The sequence below is a fragment of the Syngnathus floridae genome, unplaced genomic scaffold, assembly GCF_059516105.1.
Source record: "Syngnathus floridae isolate MCC-2025c unplaced genomic scaffold, RoL_Sflo_1.0 HiC_scaffold_42, whole genome shotgun sequence".
NCBI classification, from domain to species: Eukaryota; Metazoa; Chordata; class Actinopteri; order Syngnathiformes; family Syngnathidae; genus Syngnathus; species Syngnathus floridae.
In genome coordinates this window covers 208,578-215,707 of record NW_028284071.1, presented here as the reverse complement: position 1 = coordinate 215,707, position 7,130 = coordinate 208,578, and the positions used below count along the sequence as shown (strand labels likewise).

The 7,130-nt window shown below is 53.1% G+C and overlaps 1 long non-coding RNA gene across 1 annotated transcript; it reads right to left on the bottom strand.

Annotated features, from left to right (window-relative positions):
- Window positions 1–1,418: 1,418 nt before the first annotated feature.
- Window positions 1,419–2,265, bottom strand: LOC148378471 (uncharacterized). Its single transcript, XR_015855857.1, has 3 exons — window positions 1,921–2,265; window positions 1,736–1,834; window positions 1,419–1,646 (listed from the first exon to the last, which is right to left on the bottom strand). It is a non-coding gene; the product is annotated as an uncharacterized LOC148378471 (long non-coding RNA).
- Window positions 2,266–7,130: the final 4,865 nt, after the last annotated feature.

Sequence of the window (7,130 nt, the reverse complement as noted above, 5' to 3'; positions counted from 1 at the left end):
TCTGGTAGGCATGGTGGTGGGACGTTGAGGTCAACCGCTTTGGGGTTGGCTGACTCTTTGATCGCAGGATGCCACACACTTGAAGACAGAAGCAGAAAAGCAGAGCTAAATGCAAAATGTACTCACCGGTGACTCCAATTTTTTTCCCCCCTGAAGAAACAGCTGGACGGGTGGCCCCGGCTGGCCAGTGGGACTCTTGTTATTCTGACCCTTTTTAGTGCGCGTTTGGGGCAACAACCGTTTTTTGTGGCGCTCTCTTCTGGTTCAAAAGTGCCCTGCATGTGAATTTGCTTTTCCTGCCTTCTGATTGGATGAGCGCCGGTGTGACGCGGTGCCTCTGTCACCGTGGCGGGGGGTATACGTTGGCATCGGAGCGTCTGCCAACGTCTGAGACCGGCTGGCAGTGTATCGGAGGTGTCGAGTGCGGTGCCGCTGGAGCTCACTCACCAGCTGGTGTTAGGGCCACAGAATGAAGGCCAAGGAGAAGAATAGAAAGAGAAACAGAAACTTCTCCTCCAATTGTTTGATTTGTCTCTTCTGAGCTTCGATGAATTCTTTCAGCTCTTTGTTCCTCTAGGACGGACAAATGGAAAGTGGCATTCAAAAGCCAGTAAGCGTGCAAGTAAGTGCCGGGCTGGCTTTGGGCCCTTACCTGTTGCGCGCTGTGCAGCAGATCCATTCTCTCTTGGAGGATGCAAGCGTCGCGCTCCCTCAACTCGCACATCAGGGCTCGCTTCCATTGGTCCACGGCGCTCCTAAGCTCTTCTCTCTGATCCGCCGTCAGCACGTCATTCACGCCAGCGTGGCTGGCTTTTTCGCCGTCCGTGGCGGGGCAGTCCCGCTGCGGTAGCGCCTCGTACAACATGGCCTCCAGCTCCAGGATCCTCTGGGCCGCAATCCTCGTCCATCAGTGGTCCGGCGGGAGATTTGAGGGCGGCTTACCTTATGAGCCTGGTCCATGGAACACTTCCTGAAGTCCAACTCTTCATCCAGGTAGCCCTTCTGCTTGCAGAACATATCCTAGCACAGCTCAAGGTCAGAATTGTTGGGGCACATTGCCGGAGTTCCCCTTGGCTGATGTCGCGTGTCTGTCTACCTTCTCACTTTCAATGTCCAACATCTTCTGTTGAAGTGCTGACTTGGTCACTTTGATGTATTCTAACCACTGAGGAAAGGCTGCTGTCACATAAGCAGAATGCGAGAGCGTGCGTGGACGTGCGCGTTACCTTCTCGGCTAGGGTGAGAAGGGTCCTGGCGTGAATCACGACCACCTGCTCCTCGTTGGTGAGATTCTGCAAGAGCCCAAAGGCACAGCGTCAACAAGCTTCTTTCAGCGCAAAGCCTTCCAAAAGTCACATTTGAGCCGCCGAGTCTCGTGGAGTGCGAACATAAGGAGTTCGACATACACTTACGGCGTTATAGCCCAGGATGTCCAGCTTCTTCATCAGATCACTGATGACGATGTCCGGGGGAAAGGCGCAAGGAGCAATGTAAGGTGTTCTGGGACCTCGGGTTAAGGTTAGGGTTGCGAGGGACGCCTTACGTACGCTCACGCCCTCGGCCTCGCAGTAGATCTGCAAAGGGCTGAGGCCGTCTGGGAAACGGACTTGCAGAAACTTCAAGACGGGGGAGCGCCACTCCCTCTCCTGAAAGGCAGAGGCATGCATCCGTCCGTCCGTCCGTCCGTCCGTCCGTCACATCTCTGGCCTCAACACGCTTGTGCGAGTCTTCCCACCTCCAGCTCCAGGATGCGGAACTCAAGCAGTTCGTTTTGGTCTCGGATATCCTGGATGTGCTCTTTCAGACGCGCTTCTTCCGCCTCCATCCGCCTGACCTGAAAAGACAGTCAGACCTCATCTGCGGGGCTTCCCGACAGGTGTGACGCCAAGCGACTCCGCCCAGCGCCTTTCTTTCCGTCACCTTTTCGGCCAACTGCTGATTGCTCTGACGCAGCAGCTGCTTCTCCTCCACCCACTTGACATTCTAGAAGAGACAAACGCGTGGACAGCTTTGGAATGTTGTGTCATTTTCATCCACAAATTCTTTGGTTGACTGGAAAATGACATTTGCTTTTCTCCGCATTTTCCCAGCCACGTTCGGGGGGGGGGGTTGGTCCAGTAATGCCAGACGGATGAGTGACTGAAGAATGTAGCTATTTTGTCTGAGAAAAAGGTGTGCTCATTGATGAGCTTACCTGTCCTTGTTGCTTCAGCGCTGACTCCAGATCTGCTACTCTGCTTTGATAGTGACCCATTTCTACCATCAGCTTTTCTCTGGTCTGAAAGGAGGAGGAGGGAGGCTCCTCCTCCTCCTTTCAGACCAGAGAACACCCGAGGCTGGGTGAGAACGGGGAGGCTGCGACCCGGCCGGGGGTTGCGGGAAGGGGCGCCACCTTGATCTCCTTCTCGGCGTCGTAGTCCCCTTTCGCTGGTCTGGGCTAGCAGAGCGTAGGCTCGTTGCAGCGCTTGATATTCTTGCGTCAGCTGGCGGTAGCGAAGCTCCGCCTCTTCATGCACACACCAATGCAACACAGCACTAGTACCAGAATCAGTCAGACCGGCGACAAAGCACCCGCGACGCAAAGACGAGTCCGATTCCAGGCTGAAGAGGAATGTTTGGTGTCAATACGCTGGCAGGAATGGCGGGCTACCTCTTCGGGTTCCGTGTCGGGGGTTCTGTCGGTGTGAAAAGACAAGGACGATCCGTCCGAGTCCACCAACACGTCTTCGTCGTAGCCGTAAAATGTTTCGATGACCTGCGGGCGCGGAAGCAAACATCTCTCTGAACAAACTGAAGCGACACCTCACGATGAATCGACGAGAGGAACGATAGCGAGAAAAAGGCCATTTCATCTTGCGCAACACCAAGCAGCCGCAAACAAACAGACTCACCTTGCAGGACCTCACGCTTTGTTCCTCCTCAGAGATTCTCGACGTCGGTATCGTAGCAGCAAATCTCTCTCCTGTCGACACAAATAATCCGCCTTTGAGATTCTTTGGATGCAAAGGGAACGAACGGCTCCGGCGCAGAAACAAACGCGACTCACAATGACATTTCTGACATGAGCTCCTGTCTCCAGAGCCTGAAAAACACGTCACCGGCGATGATTGGAGGGACGCTCGTCTTTTCCAAAAGTGACAACTACAGGGTGTGTCAGGGTTTTCCAGATTATCTTTATCGTATCATTGTGTTGCTTTGACTTTGACTGCGACCTGTAATAAATAATATTATTTATCCCTTATTTATCCCTATCGCTTATCCCTTCCTACACAAAGTCGTAAAACACCCCTTGCTATGTTTTGACTAGAGGTCAAGGGCTTCCTCTATTCAATCCACTCTTACACCCACCCTGTTTCTCTTAATTAAAATGCTCGTGCAGGAGCCGAGAGTCAGACTTCATTCGTACAACGGATGGACTCTCCACCTGCAGGTGTCCAAAAGAACTTACTTGTCTCCCGTGTGGTTCTTGCAAAATAAGTTGGAGCGAGCGCAACTCTAACAGGGTGCATTTTGCCACTAGCTGCCTACGGACAATGACGCCGCGCTCGCGGCTCATGGTTGACGGGCTGAGCAGCCGGGCAAGTCCGTCGTTTTCAGCGCACAGCGAGTGGCAAAGGCGCTGACAAAACGGGAGCTTTGAGCTGCTGAAAACGGCAAAACAAGTCTAAAGCGTGTTCAAACGCGTGCGCACAATGCTCCTGCTTGAAAGGTCGGAATTTAAGGGGCCAATTTTTTGGATGGCGGCCGCCGGCCAAGCTTTGGACGGAAAAGGTTTCCTGGCGACAGCGAGCGAGCGCGGCGCTGCCGTACGTGCACCGAGTCGCCTGCCTGAAGACCTTGGACAAGTCGTCGATGATGTGCCGCTGCTCCACAACTTGAAGGAACTCCATTTCACCGTCCTGCTGGCCGCAACCGCGGTCCAGGTCATTGAGCGAACTAGGCCTTCTCTGTGGAACACAAATGCAGTGGACTCTGTTGGCACCCCGCCGTTGTCCGCGTCGACTTACCAAGCTTGCCATCTCCTCGTTCTCCTGGGTGACAAAGCGCACTTTGTTTTCAAGGCGACACAGCACCAGCGAGAGTTCTTCATTCTTCCTGCTCAGGCGTTTGTTTTTGTACAGGAGTGGCAGAAACTGGCTTTCTGTTTCTCTCAGTCGCTTTAGCTGCAAGCATGAAGTGCGGGATGTGAAAGACGCACAACACGCGGGCCAGAACGTATCCATTCCTTTTGCATCGGTTTGAACGGAATCGTGGCTTTGGCTCCCAATAAAAGACATCTACCAGGCAACCGACTCGCCGCGCCGCTCAACTAATAAGCAAGCGCAATGGGTGCCTCGCTGGATGGCGCGCATCAAACGTAGCGCAAACCTTCAAGCGTGCCGTCAATAAATTACCAGTTCATTGCGCTCTTCAGAAAGCAGGGCGTTTCGATCCTCCAGTTTCCTGATGACTGCGCTGAGCTCAGCGATTTTCAGATGAAACCGTCGCGTGTCCCGATCCTCCTGAGACTGAAAACGCCCCGCAACACACACACACAAGCACTCGTTCAAAGTTCAAAACTGTTTTTGTGCTACCTTCCTCCAGCAACGAACTAAGTCATGCGTACTGCAAGTGTGTGATGAGGTGGCTTACGCAATGAAGAGGATTGCTAGTAGCGGCGTTGACCCCACTTCCAGGGTAGTTTAGGCCCGCCCTTTGGGAATCCCTCAGGGCAGCGATCTGCTGCTCGGCAGCCTGAGTCTGCAGCTGAAGGCGGTGGACGTGGCCGGCCCCAGGGCTTCATCCAAAACACTAACCGCTCTGTCTTTCAGCTTGATCTCATCCGTCTGGATGTACAAACGGGGAGCGCTCAGGCAGGCGGGCAAACTCATTTGCCAGAATTGTGACAAAAACAAAGAGAGCAACCGGCCAATTTTTTTCTTGAATCGACTAGAACACCTTTGCTGTGACAAAAGCGAAGCGAGCAACCGGACATTTTCTTCTTGTGAAATAGAATAGAATAGAATGCCTTAGGTGTCATTGCACTGCAGGTATACAACGAAATTGGGAACATAGCCACGCACCGCGCATCTGATCAGTCCTACCAGTCGGCGGATCTCCCTCTCGCAGTCTCTCTTGGTTCGGCTCAGCTCCTCCCGATGCTGGTGATGAGCCGATCAGAGCTCGGCCGCTCGGGACTGCCAGGCCTGCTGGGCCGCTGCCAGGGCTTCTTCCGCGCTCCTGGTGGAGGCGACACCGCTCGGTCTCCCGACACCGCCGCGTCTCCTCCACCTCCGCCAGCAAAGCGCCCCCCCTCCTCACCTGAGCAGACATTGCGCCACACCGGGCCGTTGAGACCGCAACGGAGCGCCGCGACGCTTACTGGGGACAAGCTACACAATACGGTAGCGGCCGCATCGAAGCCCGACGTGGCGTGCGGATAGTCAGACACGGATAGAGCGGATCACCTTGTCCATGGAGCCGTCCCTCAGGCTGAGGACCAAGGCATTCAGTCGCTGGATCTCTCCATCTTTGATTTTGATCACTCTCATCAGCTCCATTTCATGCTGCCGCAGTAATGTCTCCCTGGTAATGGCTAACTCTTTCTGCTTCTCCTCATGGAGTTTGCTTTTGAGTTCCGTCATGGCGGCGGTGGCACGGTGGTGCTCCGCCCGCAGGTCCTGACTTCTCTCTCTCTCCAGACAGCTGACCTGACATGACTTAGACTTAGACAAACTTTATTGTCATCTTGTCTGCACATGGTGCATACAAAACGAAATTCCGTTGCATACGTCTTACAACAAAGTAGTGATATTGCAGTTGAATAGAAGTAACATATCCTATGAAAATATATATATATACATATATACTATATATATATATATATATATATATATATATATATATATATATATTAAAAATAAGTATAAAGTGCAGCAGTGATAATTATGCAATAGTGCAAGTAGGCAAAACAGTATTCAAGAGTGTGCAGAGGAATGCTAAACCATGTATTAAACTTCTATTTAAAGGGTTTATACAAGTTCAGTAAAGTTGGTAGTGCGAGATAGTGCAAGATAGAGGTCCGTAGTGTCATAAAGTACAGTTCTGTGAATGTGTGATGCAGAGTTCAGTTTAGAGCTCAACAGTTCTAGTGTTCAACAGTCTGATGACAGCAGGGAAAAAGCTGTTGCAGAACCTGGTGGACCTGCAGCGGATGCTGCAAACCTCTTCCCAGAGGGCAGCAGGGAGAACAGTCCATGGTGGGGGTGTGATGGGTCATTGATGATGTTACGGGCACGGGACATGCAGCGCTGAGATGAAATGTCCTGAATGGAGGGAAGAGGAGCCCCTATGATCCTCTCTGCTGTCCTCACCACTCTCCTCACGTTCTTCCAATCGGAGGCGGTGCAGCCTCCACACCACACAGAGAGACAGCTTGTCAGAATGCTCTCTATGGTGCTCCTGTAGAACGTCCTCATGATGGGTGGGGGCAGGTGGGCTCTCCTCATCCTCCGCAGGAAGTACAAGCGCTTCTGTGCCCTCTTGACCAGTGCCGTAGTGTTCATAGTCCAGGTGAGGTCTTCTGTGATGTGGACCCCCAGGAATTTGGTGGTGCTGACCACCTCCACAGCTGAGCTGTTGATGATCAGTGGAGCGTGGTGAGGCTGTTTTTTCCTGAAGTCGACGATGATCTCCTTCATCTTCTCCTCATTCAGGATCAGGCTGTTTTCTCTGCACCAGCCCACCAGCTGCTCCACCTCCTCTCTGTAGTCCAGGTCGTTGTTGTCTCTGATGAGCCCCACCACCGTTGTGTCGTCTGCTGACTTCACGATGTGATTGGTGGTGAACCTGAGGACGCAGTCGTGTGTCATCAGGGTGCACAGCAGGGGGCTCAGGACGCAGCCCTGAAGGGAGCCTGTGCTGAGGGTGATGACATCAGAGGTGTTCTGTCCGACCCGGACTGACTGAGGTCTGTTGGTGAGGAAGTCTAGCAGCCAGTTGCGAAGGGGGGTGTTGAAGCCCAGGTGTTCCAATTTTCCTACCAGATGCTGTGGGATGATGGTGTTAAACGCTGAGCTGAAGTCCAGGAACAGCCTCCGCACATGGGTGTTCTTCTCCTCCAGGTGAGCCAGGCTCAGGTGAAGAACGGA